The sequence below is a fragment of the Carcharodon carcharias genome, chromosome 5, assembly GCF_017639515.1.
Source record: "Carcharodon carcharias isolate sCarCar2 chromosome 5, sCarCar2.pri, whole genome shotgun sequence".
In the NCBI taxonomy this organism is placed as follows: Eukaryota; Metazoa; Chordata; class Chondrichthyes; order Lamniformes; family Lamnidae; genus Carcharodon; species Carcharodon carcharias.
In genome coordinates, this window is record NC_054471.1 from 134,927,501 (window position 1) to 134,949,065 (window position 21,565).

Sequence of the window (21,565 nt, forward strand, 5' to 3'; positions counted from 1 at the left end):
AGGCCTAATCATCCGACAAATAGAGGTCATTGTCTCCCTCATGAGGCAGAGCCTCCTTTGGCAATGCATCTCAGACATTTTGAGGTAGCTGCATAGCTGCCTTGGACTCCCTGCTGGCCCTGCATCCCTTTGTGTCCTCCCTTGAAGCTGCATTGGGACACCTGGCCTCCTCTCTCTTCTGCCCCCTCTTCCTGCATTGAGGAGCTGCCACCACTGGAGATCGCAATCTCCATTACCAGTGTAAGGAAGGCTGTCTGATAGTTGGAACAGTCCACATAGTCTGAATCCTTTGGGGGCCTTTGGAGACACCAAGGAGTCATGAAATGAAACCTGGAAATACTAGCAATGAAGCCCTGAGCAGGGATGAAGCTGTCAAGTACCATTAGGTCACCAGCAGCAAACTATCTGCCAATCTCCTCACTACTCACACTGGCAATGCTGCTGACCCTTGTTATCCCACCTTTGGAAGAGGTTTTTGAAATTGTGGGCTGCCTGTCTGCCCATTTTTCCCACGCAACGAGCACAAAATCACACCGGCAATGGAAAATCACGTCAGTTGGCTTCTTAATGGCCTTAAGTGGCCTGTTAGTTAATGGCGGGCGTGGTTCTGACACCCACTTGTGCCATCAACTGAAAAATTGCGTGAATGCACAATGACACTGGGATGATTGCCTGACATCATCGATTGGGTCAGGCGCGTGTCCACCCGCAGGATGTAAAATTCTGTCCTTTGAATATTTTTAAGTCAGAGCAAGGTAGATTCTTGATTAACAAGGGGGTGAAAGGTTATCGGGGTAGGCAGGATTTGAGGTTGAGGTTACATTTAGATCTTATTGAATGGTGGAGCAGGTTCGAGGGGCCGAGTGGCCTACTTCTCCTAATTCATAAATTCGTATGTTCATAGACACAACTGAGTGGTTTGATAAGCTATTTCAGAAGGCAGTTAAGAGTCATGCACATTGCTGTGGGTCTGGAGTCAGATGGAAGTCAGACTGGGTAAGGATGGCAGATTTTCTTGCCTTAAGGACATTAGTGAACCAAATGGATTTCTACTACAATCCGGTAGTTTCATGAACATCATTGCCTAAAGCAACTTTTTATCCCAGCTTTGAGTTAATTGAATTTAAATTCCATAAGCTGATGAAAGGTCATTGACTTGAAACTTTAAACCTGTTTCTCTTGCCACTAATGCTGCCAGACCTGCTGAATATTTCCTGCATTTTCTGTCTTTATTTTATATAATTGAGAACAGAGGTATTGCCAAGTAGGACTTGATGTGAAATAGAACATTAGCAGCAACATTTTGGATCAACCTGGGTATTTAGAAATGGAGGGTGGAAGCTGGTCAGAAGAATATCGGAGTGTAACTGATAAAAGGGACCTGTTGTTGAAGCTTTTCATCACACGCCCACCGGGACTGATACAAGAATGCCAAATTTCAAAGGGAACAACAATTTATACTACATGAGAAAAGAAGTGCTATTTGGTTGGCAAGTTGGCTCTGACTGGTCGAACATTGCCATGGCAAATGCACCAGGGAGCTACTGCCCCCACATTTTTGTTTATTCTAAAAGGGTGCAATGTTCGGACATATTCCTTTTGCCTACAGAGGATAGACCTCTGCATATGAATATGTGTAGCTTCCATCAAGCGGAAGTGAGCTACATTGCGAGCCCAACTGAATCTTAAATTGGTTGTTAGTGTAGTTCTTAGCACACTTGGGATTGTTCAGCTGGTGCTGCCCAATTTCAGAATCACATCTAACGTTAGACATTATGTTCTGAGTTTTGTAAGCACAGGTTGGTTAAGTATGATCAGTTCTCTGCCCATTATGAACAGCTGAAGGTATACGTTGTTCAGTATGATCCACCAGCTATTGGGACATACAGCCTATGTACCAGGCATCCCACTGGCACTGAAATTCAAATACCACATTACTCATTTGTGTGTTATGTCTTTTTGGCTTGATGTGGTAGTTAGTGGAAAATACCACTCATGATGCCACTGCATTGTAGCAGTGTGAAAAAGCTAGCTTCATCTGTTGCTCAAATTCTTGAGATGCTTTAACCTTTCAGGATAATTTGAGGTAGACTGGGCACTTTTCAGGCCTGAAAGTGGTGGCCTTAGGCCCATTCATGAGAATCTATGATACACAGTGAGCAATGACCTGATCATTGTCCCACAGGATAGCTTTGATGAGTTCTATTTTGGCATCAAGATTGTACAGTGAGCAAAGGCTCTGGCCCTATTTATAACAATGCTGACAAGGCCAACCTTGCAGCACGGGGAGCTGTAGGAATCCCAATGAGTATATTGACCAGTGAAGGTTGGCTTGCAGTAGACAGTAGTGGAGAACCCATTAGCGGATTTCTCAACGAGTATTTTGAGGAAAAGGAAGTAGTTAGACTGCTCCATATAGAGCACAGGATGAAGTGCAATAAGGTGTGTAAGGAAATTCTTACTTTGCAGCTGCAGATTCAAATATAGGAAAGGTGTCATCTATGTATTGGAAATATGCAAGGGGTAGGAGGTTAGGGGTCATTCTGTCAAAAATGTGTTCCTTGTGGAAACTGAAAGAAAATGTATTTAAGCTTAGAAATTTGGCTGTTCACGGATTATCCTGGGATGAGTTGCTTTGCAATTACTATGCACTGTCCCTGTGGAACTAATATGGTGGAATTTTGGAGAACCAGTGTTGTCTGAATGTTTATTCAGCATCTGTTGCAGTGTCCTGGAGCTCCAGAGACCACACATATAGTATAAATTTAACACACCCAAAGCTTGGATGGATTAAATGTCAAATGGAATGCAATGCAGTAAACATGTGAGATGGAATTTTCCCTGAATTGCACTAAATGTGGTGGCAGATGTGAAAAAAGACATTTTTCCCGTTGGCCACAAGGGTTGATTTTTGTGCTGCTTCCTGCCTCATTAATTAATCAGGCACAGGAAACATGCAGTATCACTGGCGCGCAGCCTCTGAATCGCCCACCATGCCGTTACCTTATAATTTCCTCACTCTGGGTGCCATAGCTAAACCGCAGCCCCGCGCACAGTTTTCAATGCTTACAGCCCAAGAATGCTGCAATGAAGACATGGTCCCGAAAGCCAAGAAGGGTTCAGTGACCCATCCCTGGAATGCCTCTTGGAGGACTGATGTGATGTCCTCTACCCCCATTCTGGCCACAGGAGGTCCAGCAATCTCACCACACCAGCTTGGCATTGGCAGTGGTGATCAGTGCCAATGCTGCAGAGAAGAGGTTGGCCATCCATTGCAGAAAGAGGATGAATGATCCCATCCCTGCAGCCAGGGTAAGGCAACCATCTCATCACTCTAAACTCACACACTCATAAGATCATCACACATTTACAGGCATCTCACTCACTGCCAGATCAAGGGACATCACCACTCATTCTCTCACACACACCCTCACATCTCCATCTTGCCTCATCTCTTCTGGAGACTGCCTCCTCAGTCTTCACCATCTTGAGGCCACTTGCAGAGAACAACAAACACCCTTGACCCTACAGCCATCGAAAAGCTATCCCTGCCTTATGGCTGGTCGGGCAGATAGAGACCTGCTGTCAGCTCCCTTAAAAGCAATGTGGTTCTGCCTGCAATGCCAGGTGCTGATGACTGCGAGTGCTACTCGAAGCAAGGTAGACAAATGAACCTTGAAGTCCCGAATGAAGTGTAAGTTGCTAGGTGCACATCGCTTATATACCATTGTGAAACACATTAGTGGGCAATCACACCGACATGAGCTCATGATCCAATGTGCCGGGATGATTCTGGCAAGCAGGGCTTATAATGAGATGCTAAAGTATTGAAATTAGCTTCCCGACATGTGGCGGTGGGAAACACGGTCTGCCATTTAGGGATGGATCAGACGATCGCAAACTGGTTTTATGACGACTTGAAACTGAATTTTTCAATCTCCTAATATTTTCCGCTCCAGCCCACTATGACGTATGCCGCAAACGGGAGTGAAAAACCCTGGCTGCTGTTTCATGCAATCATTTTTTTTTTGGCAGAACAAATGACACAGTACTACAGAACTCCTTTATGCAGTTTTTGAGACCAATCTTTGAGTAATTGATCAATGTCAGATGAAGTAAAAAGACATCCAACGCACATTATTTTCTCTGGGAGTTTATCAAGAGTCCTTTGTCAAAATATGCCAAACTCTAATATTTAATGGATTTGGCATGAGTGAACGAAGGGCAGATGAATGTACACAAACGCCAAGGGAGGGAGGAGAGGGATCTGTTTGGTAGGGAAATCATAATTGTTCAGCATCAGGCCGTTCAACTTTAAAGTAGAGTATTTATGTTAATAGGTATGTCTATTTGCATTTTTCTTTGCATCAGTGCGAACAACCTACTACAGAAGGAATGAACATGTTCTCTGTTTTTTCTTATTTGTAACAAAGTTTAACTTTCACTTGCACTTATGGTTTTACTACAAGTAGTGAACATTGCAAGTTTTACTCCATTATCACTGAAATATGCATGTAATGTACAGTAACAATCTGTGTGTCCACATCTCTCCTTTGACAAACCTGCAGTAACAATGACAGACTGTGAGCACATGGGCCCTGTTATTCAACATATAGCTTATTGTTCACCATTCTGATTTTGTCAATTTCAGCTCCTTTTTGACTATTTCATTGTCCCATTATTATACCTCTTTTGCCTTTCAACATCATCCCTTTTGTCATTTAATCTCTCCTGTTTTCTACTCCATTACAGACATTTCCTTTTGTTCTGTCCTCCTCCTTTCCCTGACTTTATCATGCTTAAAACCTGTTACATCTCTAACTTTTTCTACTCTGATGAAAAGTTATCAGTCTGAAGCACTAACTTTGTTTTTCACTCATAGATGCTGCTTGACCCGCTGAGTATTTCCAGTATTTTCTTATTTTCTTTCAGTTTTCCAGCATCCGCAGTATTTTCCTATTGTATGAATGTATAATTCATCTTTTCTAGGGATGCCCACTTTGGAGAAATTTTACTATTCTCTGACAGAATTTCTGCTTGCATCTTTTACCCTGTTCACCTTCATTGTTTTCTGTTTCTCTTCTCATGTTTGATTAGGCATCTAACAAAACTTGCTTTCACAGTCACATCGTTTTCCTCAGAAATTGTCTTCTTCTCTGTCTTATTCCATGTGGATTCCAACTTTCTAATTTCAGATTGCCACTGATTACAGATATCTGCTCAAACCTCTGCACTCACCATTTCCTCAGATCTAAGGTCAAGGCCAAATGCCACCACATGCAAGTTCTCAAAATTTCTCTTCAGAATCACCAACTTACTCTATCTCAGAGTTGGCGAGGGCCACTTCCATTTCACCACTGATCTCATTTAGCACTTTAACAAAAAACATTTCCTTCCTTTCAGATGTCAAGGATCACAAGCTTCAACAATTCTTGAAACCTGTTGTCTCTCCAGATCCTTCTTCCCCTTTACATTCCAATGATCCCATACATTCTTTCAATCTCACTCCTTGCTGTGTTTACACAATCTGACCCTCCCCTCTCTGGCACCAAAACATTAGTTCTCAGGAAAGGGCTCAGCTTCCTCCCTTTCTGCTTCCACCCCAAAGAATTTTGCGCTTGGTTTCATGCTAAACGCTCTTCCATTGCCATTGCCTCCACACCCAGTTCTGTGACCTGAAATTTACACTGCCCCACCCATCATGCACCCCATCCCTTCTCCCATCTTCAGAGTCCTCATTCCACCTGCACCCCTCCCTCTGGCATTTTGCCATCTTTACACCTTTTTACTGGGTTGCCTTCCAACCCAGTGCTTCCAGCATATCTTTCTTTTTCCTCAACCATGGATTCCCCTTGACCTTGGTTGACATGGCTGTCAACCATGTCCACTCCATTTCCCACACTTCTGCTCTCAACCCTTCCCCTCCCTCTCAGAACCGCGATAGGGTTCCCTTTGCCTTCACCTTCCACCCCTGCAGCATTCACATCTAATGGATCATCCTCTGCCATTTCCGCCACCTCCAGTGTGACTCCACCACCAAATGCGTCTTCCCACCTCCTTTCAACATTTCGAAAGGAATGTTCCCTTGTTGGCCCGGGAGTGGCTGGGAAAGGTTCTGCCACTCGCGATTGGCCCCGACCACGATTTTATGCTGGTGAGCCAATTAAAGCCTGCCGAGGGTGAATGGCGGCTCCCCAATGGTCGGGAAGGGGCGGGAGGAGGATGGAACCTGTCAGCCATTGGGTCCAAGGTTGAACCAGTGGCCAGTTTAAAACCGGCACATTCAGGCCCTGGAAGGCTACCAGTGACAAAGACATCTTCAGTGTTGTCAACAGGAGATTATAAATTTTCGATTCAAATGAAAGGTCGTGGATGGCAGAGGCCCAGCTAAACTCCTAATCCTAACCAAATACGAGCAGGATGCCTTGGAGCTGGAGAGGCGCCATGCACCTCGGTCAACTCGTTGAGGAGAGGCTAGGGTGTCAGATGAAGGTAAGAGTGCAGAGCACAGAGGTGAGAGTTTTGGATCATGCAAACATCCTTGTGTAGTCTCTTCATTGATGAGAGCCTCGAACCTGGATTCTCCATTGATCATTGAAAGACGTTGGCACCATGATGCTGATCTCCATTGTCTCACCAGGGTGCCTGGCATGCAGTGAAGGAGTGATAACTTAAACTAGTGACATGTCATTGTTCTCCCTTAGGTTTTCCACCATGCACCCAATTGCAGGACTCCGCAGACCCATCCCTGATGCCAGAGGACCACCAGGCTCCAGATGCACCTGCGTCACACCCTGTCTCTGAGCCAGGCACCAGCGCCAATACTGGTACCTTGGTGGGCGTTAGATCTCCGGCTAGAATGTCGGTGCACAGCAGTAAGGGTACTTCACACTCACTTGAGGTGCAGGCGGAGGCAGAGAGTGCCCAGGACGCTGGCAGTCAGAGGACTGCTGGAGACCAGGACAATGATGAGTTGAAGGCAGATGATGAGTCTCTGGATTCGTCCATTAGGCAGCAGATGCTGGATGTCCAGCAAGATGTGTGAGAGGATCTGTCGGAGATCCATGAGGGTGTACATGCCATGGTCTCCATCATGGAGGAGTCCATGCGGAGCATCAGCACTTCATTGACCCTCACGGCCAAGCGCACTGCCTCCTCCATTGAGAGGGTGACAACTCTCATCGAGAGGCAGCTCCAGGGAGAGAAATGAGGGGTTCCTGGGGTTGCACTCGGACCTGCAAGCCCTCACACAGACAATGACCTCAGGTGGTTAGTGCCAGTGTGGGAGATGGATGAGGCACCCTGTATCCTATCTGGGTGCCCATCCATCAATGGTGAGCAGGGAGGCCAGAGTGGTATGAGCTGCCTGCTGTCTCTGTGGGCTCCTCTCAGGGCACTCTGGGTGACGGCAGCAGCTCCTCCGCACCTCTGCCAGTGACTGTGGCATCTGATGGGGCTGCAGTGATTGGGGAGATGCCAGCCGTGGAACTGGCCACTCCCTCCCAGGCGGGGCCAGCACAGGCTCCACTGGCCAGACAACAGCTGCCAAGGCCAACAGGACAGCAGTCAGCAGACTGTCTCCAATGCCGGTGCCAGCGAAAGGGAAGCACCAAGACGTAGCACTCGCAAACATAAGTTTAAGGCACCATAAGCCCAAGAGGGACTGGTCACGGGTGATCTTCTGTTGTGTAATATTTTGCTTATGTTTACTGGTCTGGGGTTGAAGGCAGGAGAAGGTTCTGTTAATTTGTTTTGACTGCCAACATGAGATAAATTTTCTTTTGTTGTAATGGCCTGAGTATGCTTCACCTTTTTTATTTAATGTGGTGCAGGGTACGCCAGTGTGTAATGTTGGACATGGGTGGCTCGAAACCTTATTGCAAAGGCACTCAGTGGACTTTGTGGTCAAAGGAAAAGGTCATTGCAGCCATCCAGGATGGAGGCAGCTGTCCTGGCATGAGGTGGTAGCATTTGTTTGGCAGCCTAGCTGACCCTTTTTATCCCGCCCGTGGATGACGTTTTTGAAATTGTCGGCTTGTCGCCTGCCCGTTTTGCCTGTGTGACAAATGCAAAATCACATGGGCAAGGAAAAGTTGGCATGACTTGCCTTTCTAATTGCCTTAACTGGCCTCTTAATTAATGGTGGGTGCGGCTCCGGCACCTGTGCGTGCCTGCCAAAATATTGCTCGCCCGAAGTCATCACGCGCTATTTTATGCTCAAGCGGGTTGGGTGCACACCCACTTCACCCACTTCACCCGCTCCCTCCCACTGCTCAGTGAAAAATTCCACCCTTGCATTTACCTATAACCTTTCACAAACTCTGAAGATCCCAGAATATGTTTGAATTGTCACTGCTGTAATGTAAGTTTCAGATGTGATGACTCTATTAAACATTCACAACTTATAGGAAGGATTTTATCCTGCTCATCTGGCAGGAATGGGACAGTGGCTACGTGAAAATCATGGTGCTGTAGTCACTACATTGTTCTTGCCCTGTTCACAGAATGACAGAATTGTTACAGCACAGAAGGGGGCCATTTGACCCATCATGCCTACGTTGGCTCTTGAGCACCTCTCCTAGTACCATTTCCCCCATCTTTTCCTCATCACCTTGCGTGTTCTTCCTTTTCAGATAACAGTCTAATTCCCTTTTGAAAGCTTCAATTGAACCTGCTTCCACAATGCTCTCAGGAAGTGCATCCAAACCCTAATCTATTGCTAAACAAAAATGTTTCTCCTCATATCACTTTGCTTCCCGTCAAATGCCATTTTCCTCAGAGTCTGTGCTATGGTGGCCCAGTCACCCACCTATGGCAGGAGAGTGGCCTCAATTAAGTATGTAAGTTGGGGTCCTATGTTGGCAATAGGACCTCACTGGTATTTTCAGCAGAAGTAGCACACAGCAATGGACTTGCCCAATTGTGAGGGCAGCAGCAACAGGTAAATGTGTGATTGGAATAAGAAGGGGAGTTAGTACAGTGTCCCTTTGTTATAGGTGGGAAAGCACATAGATCAGAAGAGGAAAGTGTTTGGAACGCTAGGGGAGGGAAGAAACTGCTGTAGTCAGAGAGGAAAAGACCCTTGATATCATGTCAGGTCACATAAGCACTTGCAGACAGGAACCCATAATGTTGCAAGACATGATATTGCCTTCCTCCAGATCACTATACCTCCTGTTTGAGCACCTTCCTCCCACGCGAGGGTGACAGCACCTGACTGCATGCCCTCACCTGCTCCACAAGCACCTCTGCTGTTGCAAGATAATTAAGGCTATCTTGCCTGTGATGGCTTGCTCTCCAAAACCCATGTAGTGGCAGTGTTGAATGGCACCTTGCTTGAAGAGGTGCACACTCTCCTCACATGAGCCTTAGGCCTGCAAGAAATTCCACTCTCCCATTAATAAGGCTGTCACTGAAATATGCACCAGGCCGAACCATCAGAATGGTTCACATTGAGACAGGCAATACGAGGTCAGTGACCTGATCACCCCACCCTACGTCTGGCCAAAAACCATCACATCTTTTTCCTCACATGGCAACGGATAGATGCCTCAATAGCTACCTGGTGGAGAAAATTGTTACTGCCGGGTGGCTGTCTTCTGAATATAAAGCCATTCTTAATTATTTTGCTTGTTTATTCAGGAGATCTATCGAAGGAAGCTTAATTCCCAATAGATGCAGGAACAGGAAAGTTCATGGCATTCAGCCTCTATTTCTTTACATTCATTTTTTTGGGATGTCACCTTTCATTCACCCTTAATTCCAAAGTTTGTACCTGTCTACCAAAATATATTTTCTTGGAACAGGTTAGGAAAACTTAAAAACGTTTGATGTTATTACAGGAATATGTAAGTGTGAGTGAAGCAATAAACTACTTTAGCAAATTCAGTTTCACTGCAGCAAAGTAAGCTTGTTTCTTGAGCCATAAAATTGTAGATGAATTAAAGGAACACTGGTCAAAACTTATAGCTGCTACATTGTTCAAATGAAATCCTTAGGCAAGTAAGTGATTTGTGCTACGACATGCCTTCAGTTGTGCATTACTTGTTTGATATAGATTTTCTGAAAGCATTATGTGTTCTCTTGTTTAACTTTAAGGTGGAATATGACACAATTATGTGAGCATTGTTAATTATTTTACAGTACAAAAATCAGCAAACAATAATAATTTATACTTATAGAAGATTTTTAATGTAATAAAACATCCCAAGATGCAGGAGTAATATAAAACAATATATAACACGGAGACACACAAGGAGATAATAGGTCAGATGAACAAAATCTTGGTCAAAGAAATAGGTTTTATTGAGAGTCTTAAGGGGGAATGAGAGGTGAAGATGCGGATAGGGGTAACTAAGGCAATTCAGAGATTAGGGCTTACACAGCAGAACATGTGGCTAACCATGCTGAAATGACTGAAATCAGGATGCTCAAGAAGCCAAAATTAGTTGAGTGTAGATGTCTCAGAGGTTTGAACTGGAGAAAATTACAGATTTAGGGGGCAGAATTTTCTGTGCCAGCTGGCATCGGATGTGATCGGTTTTACGACGGTGGGAAACCAATGCATGACTGTCCACTCAGCCCACCGGCAGCGGGCCCTGTTTCCCGCCATCAAACGTCATTGAAATACATCAGCATATCGCTATCAGGCCAGCCTGCCGGCATTGCCTCCATCCACCTGCTGGATCCTCTGTCCACCTCAGCGGGAAAGCATGCTGACGCCTTTCACAACAGCATATAAAAGGCGTGCACTTGGCGGGCTGCACTTTGAGGGGAACTCAGAGGTGAGTACAGAGTAACATTGTGCAGTGCTGGCCAGGATCTCCTGTTGGGCTTCAAGCTTCAAGGGCATCGGGGGAGGGTGCGGTCAGGCTGCCCTGCCGTCGAGGTGACTGCTGGCAGGGGGAGGGCATGGGCAGCCCTGCCGTTGAATATAGCGCACAAGCATTCGGGGTGGGGATGGTAGGGTAGGCGAGGGAAGTGGTCGCATATTAGGAAACCTGTATGAAGTGACCATTCCTCTGCAACTGAGACAGTTCAGATGCAGCCACAGTGATATGATTGGGGTCGGGCTCCTCGCTTATCTGCCCACCTAAGCAACGGAGAGGCATCAAAGTGCCACCAAGTACTCCAGAGCTTCCCCGCACACCACTCCGACCAACCCCATTCCCCAACCACCGCCCTGACACAGATAGCAAAGCCATGAGCATTTTAGCAGATGGCAGAACAGTTGGACAGCTGCATATGTTGTACAATCTCCTTGCTAAAGCTGGCCATGGAGCAGTCACTGCTGGAGGCGTTCACAGCCACTTGCAATGTCAGCATCCCAGTTTGGACTAGTCTCCTCATGGCTTAAGCTAACTAATATCTGGCCATCCGAAGTGGTAGCAAACACTTTCCAGGAAGTGCTAAGGGGCCATCACACTTAACCAGGACAAGTTCTTAGTATACCCATGCTAATCACGTGTCTCTCTTTTTCATCCTGCAGGAGGAGTACATCAGGATCATGGAGCCTGGTGAACTAGCTGTATGCCTTGTGGCATATGGAGCATGAAGACAATGGAGGAGAGAGCGACTGAGACTCCTGGCTGCGCAGAGGCAGGAGCAGCAACCTCAGGAAGAAGTGGCGTCTGGGGCTCCTGCACATGCCACCCAAGAACCATAGGAAGCCATCGCTGGTCAGTGCCTAGTGACACCCAGGATCTATAGAAGCTGCCTTTCATTCACGCAGATGACCGAGAACCAGTGTCGCCGAAGACTTTGAATGTCTAGGGAACTGGCCTGCTACTGCAGGATTTGGCACCACAGCGAGTTGGAGGGCATTCACTCCCAGTGGCTGTGAAAGTGACAGCGATGCTCAATTTCTACACCACTGGCTCTTTTCAGGGCCCCACAGGTGATCTCTGTAGGATCTCACAACCCTCCACCCACAAATGCATCCATGAGATCACAAATGCCAACTTTGTGAGAGCACACAACTTTGTGTTTTTCGCCCGGGACTGGGACTGCCAGGATGCAAGAGCGATTGGATTCGCCCAGACCTCGTGTTTCCCACAGGTGCAGGGTGCGATTGGCTGCACTCATGTGGTGGTCAGATCTCCGTCACAACACGTGGTTGGTTACATAACCACAAGGGCTTCCATTCACTGAATGTGCAGCTGGTGTGTGACTACCAGAAACACTTCCTGCAGATCTGTGCATGGTTTCCAAGGAATGTGCATGATGCCTACGTCCTCAGTCGGTCACAGATCCCGGGAGTCTTCCAGGGTCCATAGAAGCTGCAGGGGTGGCTCCTTGGGGACAAGGGTTACCCGCAGAGGACATGGCTGATGACACCCATGCGGCAGCCTCAGACTGCAGCAGAGTGAAGCTATAATGAGGCTCATGCTGCAACTCACAACTTGGTGGAGCAAGCCTTCGGAATGCTGAAAATGAGGTCCCAGTGCCCGGAATGGTCTGGTGGAGCCCTGCAATACAGTCCACAGAGGGTGCCATACATCATCGTTGTTTGCTGCACCCTTCACAACCTGGCGCTCCAATGGGGAGACGAGCTGGCTGAGGAGGAGTTGGAGGAGCTACATGCCTCCTCCAATGATGAGGACTCTGATTGGGATGAGAGTGAGGTGGTCCTCTGAGGCGACGATGATGGGGATGAGGCCCTTGCACTAGCTAGATGAGGCAGGCGTGCTCAGGAGGCCCTCGTAGCTGCTAGGTGTGTGGAGGGTTTTGACGACATGCAGTGTCGTCCCCATAGAACCCCATAGAACCTTACATTGCATCTGTGAACTTTTGACTCCAGTCTGGCTTATGGCAGCGTGAATACCCTCTGTGAGAATGCCCCTGTCATGGAGACACATTGGAGGCCTTAATAATTGCTCAATTGAGGGCGGATGATGATGACATGCAATGAAGGCACTCCATAGATCTTCATATAGCCTCTGAGAATGTCTGACTCCTGTCTGGCTGAGGGCAGCTCGCTTGCGCTCTGTGATCAGGGCCATCTCAGAAACGCAGCCATGAAACTTTAGAAGCATCTGATCCTTCATCCACCTTCAGCATCTGAGCCCTTCAGGAGCTGGAGCACAGCATTACTGGTCACAGATGCTGAAGAGATAGGGGCCAGCCCCACCTTAACGGTGCTGAGAGTACACTGAGAGAATATGAGAACTTTGTGACAACTGCTCACAACACTGTAGCAGCAATGACCAGCATCATCGAGGTGCAGACATCAGTAATGTTTCCAGGGAGTGTGAGGCCAGACCATCTCTGTGGTGTGAAGACTGCACAGAGCACAGGGAAGAGGCCCTGGATTGAGACACCTGCCTTTATCTTGTGCAGCAAAGTTTCACATCTGAGTGACAAGAACACTGCTCATCAGAATAAGGAGCCAAAGGCAGGGAGACATTCTTGGGAGTTTATTTACAATAGTGAACAGTATATACAAGTGATTAACACCCGCGCCCAAGCTGTGCAACTAATTCTCCTCAACTGTCCTAACTCTGTCTCTCCATCTTGGCACTGTCTGGGCATCCACAGCGGAGGTGGAGGCAGCCTGCTGACTGCGTCGCTCTGCCTGTGATAACCTTGGTGGGCGTCCTCTGGAAAGCCGAGACTTGGAGGGCCCCAGCCTGTTTTTCAGGGTCCTGCTGTGTGGCAGTGGCACCATCCACGACCTGTGGATCTGGTGCTGCTGAGGTCGCAGGAAAAGGGAAGTCGGATGGGCTAGACACTCTTGGAGTCACCTGGATGGATAGGTCTGGAGTGGATACATCCCTGTGGGTGCCCGGGGCCCCAAGCTGACTCCTTGAGGAGCAGGGGTAGCTGAAGTGAGATCGAGCTGCCCTGCATGCATCCCGTGTACACACTGTTGGAGGCCAATTATGGCATCAGCGATGGAGTTGAGCCTGTGCAGCAGTGCAGGAGCGAAGTCCTGGACCAAGATCTCCATGGCGGCCGCCATCCTACCAATGTTATCCTTGGTGCATTGACATCCCTGTGCTATAACCTCAAAGTGAAGGCAGACAGACCCCTCCATCGTGCCTTGCAATCTGAGGAGTGCAGTGGACATCCCTTCCTGATGTTCCCAAGCTTGCCTTCACAGCTTCAGCAACTGAGACATGACCGAGTCCAGAGGCTTGTCATTTGACTCGGACTCAGCAAAGTTCTGGCCAACAGCAGTCCTCCGAGTGCCAGAAACCTGTAAAGTCCCTGCCTCCGCTTGCTGTGGATCAGACAGTGCAATCTGCTCAAAAACAAAAAATGCTGGAAAAACTTAGCAGGTCTGACAGCATCTGTGGTGAGAAAGAGAGTTAACATTTCAAGTCTATTTGTCTCTTCTTCAGAGCTGCTCACCAGATTGTGATCACGGGGCTATTCTAAAGCTAGGTCCCACCGAGGTGTGTGTCTCTGTGCTGGTGGAGGGTGTGGGTGAGCGCTGTGACAGGACTTCAAGGAGGTTGCCTCCAGGTTCCTCTTCAGAGGTTTCTTTGGGGCTTGATTGGAGGCCCTGAGTGGACTCTGCCGGTTGTTCCCCAGATGTGCCTGTGAAAGCAAAGAGAGATAATTACTGCATGACAGTGGCCTGTGAAAGAGGACACATCACTCACAACATGGTTGTCTGATAGATGTTGCATTCCTGGACCCTCACTTGATAGAGCAGCATCAACCTCAGTGTCAGCACTGGAATGGTCCAGATCATCGCCGGCCTGCTGGATGGCTCTGTTTTCAAAGTTTGTGAGGACCTTGATTTCGAGCATTCTGCCACTGGTCTGCAACCTCTACCTCTATTTGTATGCCAGCTTGTCCTGCATGAATAGGGATGGAGAGGGTGTAAGAAAGATGCCTGCCAGGCCAGATGATAAGTATGTCTGGCCTGTGTTGGTGGTAAGTGGTCCCATGATGAGGATAATGACGGTGAGCGTGAGAGAGTGAATGGTGATGTTCCTTGAACTGGCAGTGAGTGAAGGCCCTGTGAATGTGTGATGGGTTTGTGAGTGTGAGTTAAGAGTGATGAGAAGAGTGACTTATCCTGGCAGAACAGAGGAGATCATTCATCTTCTTGCAGCATTGTGAGGCTGTGCTCTCTTGAAGAGTATTGGCGTTAACTGCCGCTGCCACTGCCTCCCAAGCCATGTTAGTGCTGTTAATGCCCATCCTGCGGCCAGAGTGGGGGTACAGGACATCCCGACAGGCCTCCACAGCATCCAAAGGCACTCAAAGCATGCATCGCTGAAGCTAGGGGCTATAGTCTTCTTCAGTTTCAGGGCCATGACTTCTATGCAGCAGTTGTGATCTGGAAGCACTGAGATGTGTGCTTACAGCTGGACTTTAAATATGGCGCCTGGCATGAAGCAGCAGCAGGGTAATGCCTCCTAGGAATTTGTCACAATTAATACCCAGAAAGGGTTGTACCAATATACACGATTGCCTTTCAGGGTCTCCTCTGCTTGTGCCATCTTTCAGAGAACAATGGAAAGTTTACTGCAGGGACTGCCCCAGGTTGTATTCTATTTAGACGATGTATTGGTGACAGGATTCACTGATAAAGAGCATTTGGCAAACTTAGAAGGAGTCTTAAAACATTTCTTGCAAGCCGGAATGTGTTAAAAAAAGAAAGTGCATGTTCCAAGTTAGGGAGGTAATCTATTTGGGTCACCGGGTAGATTCACACGACCCCCATCCGGTTGAGGAGAAATTGAAACCATAAGAGAGGCACCTGTGCCAAAGAACGCCTCAGAGCTCAAATCATTCCTCGGAACTATCAACTATTATGGGCAGTTCTTAGCCAATTTGCCTGCAGTGCTGGCCTCCCTACTTTCTCTAATCAAAAAGAACCAACATTGGTCTTGGGAGGCACCCCAGAAAGAAGTTTTCGTAAAGGTGAAGCGATTGTTGCACTTGTCTAATCTATTAGTGCATTATAACCAGATGAAATAATTGGTACTGACATGTGACGCATCTCCCTATGTAGTAGGAGCAGTGCTCTCTCATCAGATGGACGACGGCACAGAATGACCAATAGGTTATGTATCGAGAATACTCGCTACAGAGGAAAAGGGATACTCACAGATAGAAAAATAAGGCCTGTCCATCATCTTTGGTGCCAAGAAATTTGACCACTACATACACGGCCGCCATTTTACAATCGTTTCAGAGCACAAACAATTGCTAGATTGTTTAGTGAGGACAAGGCTATACCCCTCATAGCCTCAGCAAGAATACAACGATGGGCTTTAATTCTGGCAGCACACAAATACACTTTCATACATAGGCCTAGCAATCAAATCGCAAACGCCGATGCCTTTAGTCATTTGCCTTTACAAGAAAATGATGAGCATGTCCCAGTTCCACAGGAACTTGTTTTACTGTTAAATTTCTTAGATTCTGCGCTGTTTTTTGTGCTCGAAAGATCAGAAACTGGACAAGTTGGGACCCAGTCCTATCTCAAGTATGAAAACAAGTGCTACATGGTTGGTCACGGGAGTCGTATCTGTTGAAATGAAACAGCACTTCAACAGAAGACATGAAATAACCAACCTGGATGGCATCTTATTGTGGGGAACGAGTGATATTTTCTCCAAAGGGAAGGGAGCCACTTTTTATTGAACTACACAGTGTACATCCAGGAATTTCCCGACTGAAGGCCATAGCACGCAGCTATGGGATAGATGGTGAAATAGAAAGTTTAGTAAAGTACTGTGTACAATGTCAGCAACTACAAAAGTTGCCAGTGACAGCTCCATTACACCCATGGATGTGGTTACACATTGACTACATTGGAATTTTCCTGGGAATGATGTTTCTGCTCATTGTCGATGTCCATTCAAAATGGTTGGACATATATGAGATGCAGTCACCAATGTCGGCTGTTATAATTGAGAAATTTGCATCAGAGTTGAAATCAGAGTTTTGCCGTTCACGCGCTGCCAGAAGAAGTCGTTTCCGATAACAGCAAAGAATTTACGAGTGCTGAGTTTCAACGGTTTATCAGCCTCAACGGTATCACTCATGTGAAAACTAAATCATACCACCCTTCCTCAAACGGACTGGCCAAAAGGGTAGTTCAAAAGTTCAGGACAGGCATAAAAGGTAACCGGTGATTCCTTGGCAACCAAGCTAGCACACTTTCTTTCTCATTACAGGACTACCCCTCACATAACAATAGCTGTCACCCCTGTAGAGTTATTGTTAACACTGTCTCAGGATGGGATTGAGCTTAATAATGCCAAATTTAGAGGGGAAGGTGGAAAGGAGGCAGCAGAGCCAGCAAACTAGACACGACTGGCATAGTCGTGAGAGGAAATTTACCATGAGAGAGCCTGTATACATGAAAAAACTTCGGAGAAGGACCAAAGTGGTTATCAGGTGAAATACGTGCGGTGACTGGACCTCTTTCTCACTACGTGGAGGTGGAAGGCCAGATCATTCAAAAACACGTGGACCATTTAAGAAAGAGAGAGACAATCACTAAGATTTGGTTCCACCAGTGACCATGACTGGCTCTGTGTTTCCTGACATGTCTGATGTTCCTATATGAGTTGAGGATACAGAACTGCAAGTGCCCACCAAAGCACCTGATGTTCGGGGAACTCGGGAAAAGGAGGCACCTGACAAAGAATCTGAATATGTGGAGCTGCGACATTCCACTCGTATTAGGAAACCATCTGAAAAGCTGAACTTGCATGTTCCTTACCCAGTGTAAATATTATGCTGACTTGAAAAATATGTACTTGTAAATATAATATGTATAGCTGCGTTAAAGGGGGAGGAATGTAGTAATTATGGCTTTATTTAGTGTGTAATGTATCTTTAAGAATAATATGTATTAGGAAAGATCACATGACCTGTAGTAACCTATAGGAGAGTAGCACAGGCTACCTCAGCAGTCAGTGTAGAGATAGACTTGGAGTTGAAAGCACACGTGTAGTTGCTGCTAAGTATATTGTAAATAAACTTAAAGTTTCCACCCAAGAAGTGTCTGCTGATCAGCTCTATCATTAATAGTGCAACTCAGCCACCCCACAACACCTGGGCTTCTTCTTTTGTTTACAAGCCTGCTTGAATCTTTCCTTGCATTACCTCATCATATGTCCATTTCTGTGATCATAGCATTCCATTTTTTAAAGTGCCAATCGTTCAAAGACTGATTATTTCCACCTCTATTAAAATTATTCCACCTCTATTAAAATTATTCTTTGATTTCACTGCTAAGTTATCTTTCTTTATTCTTTGGCTAGCGATGGCTGTTTCCTGCTTCTTTGCAGATTCTTGCTTTTTTGCGCCACTTTCAGGTGATATTTCCTGCCCTATTTGGAGGATGGCACCATTTTACACACCCTGTATTGCTTATAAATCTCTTACAGTACTCTCCATGGCCAGCGCTATCCCTAATGCCTTCTTGAAATCCAGATTCACTTTGGATAATAATTTTTTCACCACACCACACACTAAACAATCTCTGAGCATATCATTCAGAGTCATACTGAACTCTCAATGTTCCATTAGCTGCATCAAATTTGCCACACAGCATGCAATTGTCTCACCCAGGGCTTTATTTCATGAATTAAGCCTGAACCTCTGCATTATGACTGAGGGCTTGGGTTGAAAGTGACCTTTCACGACGTTCAACAATTCATTGAAATTCTTTGAATCTGGGACTCTGGGTACCATCAAACTTCAAATCACACTGTAGGTTTTGCTCCCACAAGAACTCAAGAGAATCGCTTGCCTCTTTTTCCCCATAATCTCTTTCATTTGAAAAAAGGATATGTGGTGTTCTAGGTATTGAGACCAATGTTTGTGACTGGCTCAAAAGGATCAATTCTCCCAAACTGTAGCATTTTTAGAGGGGATAAGTCCTTCAATTCTAATGGAGCTTGCTACTTGCAATCACTGGTCGAGGTAAGTGCTGATTTCTTTTTAACTTGATTTAACTTGTAGGGTGGCCGAGTTGTACTATTAATGACAGAATTGATCAGCAGACACTTCTTGGGTGAAAACTTTAAGTTTATTTTCAATATACTCAGCAGAAACTAGACGTGTGCTTTCAACTCCAACTCTAACTTTATACTTACTGCTGAGGTAGCCCACATTACTCTCTTATTGGTTACCACAGATCATGTGATCTTCCTTAAAGGTACATTACACACTACATAATGCCATAATTACTACAAAAGGTCACTTGCTGTGTGCGATTGACTGACTGGACTATATTTGGAGAGGACTTTTGGAACATATCGGGACACTTTCTGGGACACCTTGTCAAGTCTTCACTGACTAACTCCCTATCAACATTTTTCCTGGATATTCTCTCAGAACTTTACTTAAGAAGAGTGAGCATTGTGCTACATATTGTTGGACACCACATGGGAGTCATCAGGAGAAAGACAATGGTTAGTCATGGACATCTTGCTTGGACATCATGCTCTGCATGAGAAATTGGGGGAGGAGATTTAGCCAGACAGAACCACCCTAATTGCTGCAGTAGAGAGGGTGAGGTGGACTCTCAGCAGGGGGCCCTCTCCACCCAGGATCCTCAGAGATCACTAATTCCAACATTCATATGACCAAGGCCAATGCATGAAGAGGCTGTGCTTTACCAAAATGGCCATCACAGAGTTCTATGTCCTTGAGAACCAAAGCCCTGAGGTCACAGTGCTGCATTGCTAGTGGCAGTCAAGGTGATAGTAGCATTTAATACTGGAACCCTCCAGGCTCCCACAGATGATATCAGTCATATGTCACAATACTCTGTGCGCTTCAGCATTGGGGAGGTCCCTGCAGCTCCAATGGCTCTGAGAAATAATTATATTATCACACCTTATTGCCAGAGAAGACCAGAGGGAGAGAACTCTTGGGTTTGACAGGATAACAATGGCCCAGGGAGCCATTGACAGCACATGTTCCCATGAAAGTTTCTTATTTAATTTTGAGAGGTGTTCAGGTATAGGAAAGGATTCTATTCCTTCAATGTGCAGCTCTTCAATGACCAGCCATGCATCATACAGGTGAAAGCTTACTATCCAGGAAGCTGTCACAATGTGTTTATAGTGAGGCAGTTTCGCACAGATATTTGAGCCCTAATGCAATGTGTATGGTTGACCTTTAGGTGTCAAAGGATATCCCCTGATGAAATTGTTCATGAGTCCCCTGAGAAACACCAAGATGCTAGCTGAGTACTCCCACCATGACAGCCACTCAGTTACCAAGAATATCGCTACATGAGCCATTGGGCTCTTCACACAGAGGCCTGGAAGCAGCGACCAGTCAGTAGGTGCTCTGCAGTACTCAACTGATTTTTTTCCATGCTCCGCAATCTGATGATCACAAGAGATCAGCAACTGCTGGACAAAGGGAAGCAGCAGAGTTTTCCATATAGACGGTCCACAACTAGGAGGGATGCTTACTGTCATTTAATTGAGGAACACTTTTGAGAGAAATCCTCCACCATCTGACCCCAGAGCACTGCTGCCATATGATGAACCTTCCTAGTGATGATCTTCAGGCTGTCCATCATCTGCATTTAATCATTTCAATCCCTTTTCCATGAAGAAAACAATAAAATCAATTTCACCACTATTCAATTATCATCATCACTGTTAGATACATCAAAAACAACCAATGTAAACATGCCAGAACCAATATTATTTTAAAATAATAAACTATTCACCTCACAGTCCACTCAGTTCCTATGCAATAAAGTTTAGAGCCATTCACATCCAGAATTATATACAGGCGTACCCTGCACCAAAAAAATAAAAGGTGAAGCATGCTCAGGCCATTACGACAAAAACAAAATTTATCTAATTTTGACAAACCAAAAATAATATATAATCTTCTCTCGTCATCATTCCCAGACAAGTAAAGATGAACCAAACATAAATGAACAGAAAATGACCCGTGAACTGTCTCTCTCTTGTGCTCATGGTGCATTTAATTTACATTTCTGAGTGCTACATCTTGATGCTCTCCCCTTGCTGGCACCGGCATTGGAGACAGCCTGCTGACCCTGCTGTCCTGTTGGCCTTGATGACCTTGGCGGTCGTCCTCTAGACAGTGCAGCCTGTGTTGCCCCTGCCTGGGAGGGGGCGGCTAGTGCCATGGCTGGCATCTCCCCAGTATTCGCTGCCTCATCAGTTGCTACGGTCACTGGCAGAGGGGCGGAGGAGCTGCTGCTGTCATCAAGAGCGTCCTGAAGGGACAAGCAGCTTGTGCACCACCTGAGGTCAGTGCCTGAGTGAGAGCTTGCAGGTCCGAGCACAACCCTAGGAACCCCTGATTCAGTCCCTGGAGCTGCCTCTCCATGAGAGTCACCACTCTCTCAATTGAGGAGGCAGTGCACTTAGCCATGAGGTTCAATGCAGTGTTCATGCTCCGCATGGACTCCTCCATGGAACGGAGACCATGGCATGCAGACCCTCATGGATCTCCTCTAAATCTTCCCGCACATCCTGCTGGACATCCAGCATCTGTTGCCTAATGGACGACTCCAGAGGCTCATCATCTGCCTTCGACTGAGAATCGTCCTGGTCTCCAACAGGCCTCTGACTGTTGGCGACCTGGGCAC

General features: G+C 46.4%; 1 long non-coding RNA gene across 1 annotated transcript in view; it reads left to right on the top strand.

Moving 5' to 3' along the window:
- Window positions 1-20,577, top strand: part of LOC121278433 — a 38,382-nt gene extending 17,805 nt beyond the window's left edge. The window contains exon 3 of the long non-coding RNA XR_005943146.1: window positions 20,108-20,577. This is a non-coding gene — a long non-coding RNA (uncharacterized LOC121278433). The remainder of the gene's footprint in view (window positions 1-20,107) is intronic.
- The last annotated feature ends 988 nt before the right edge of the window (window positions 20,578-21,565 follow it).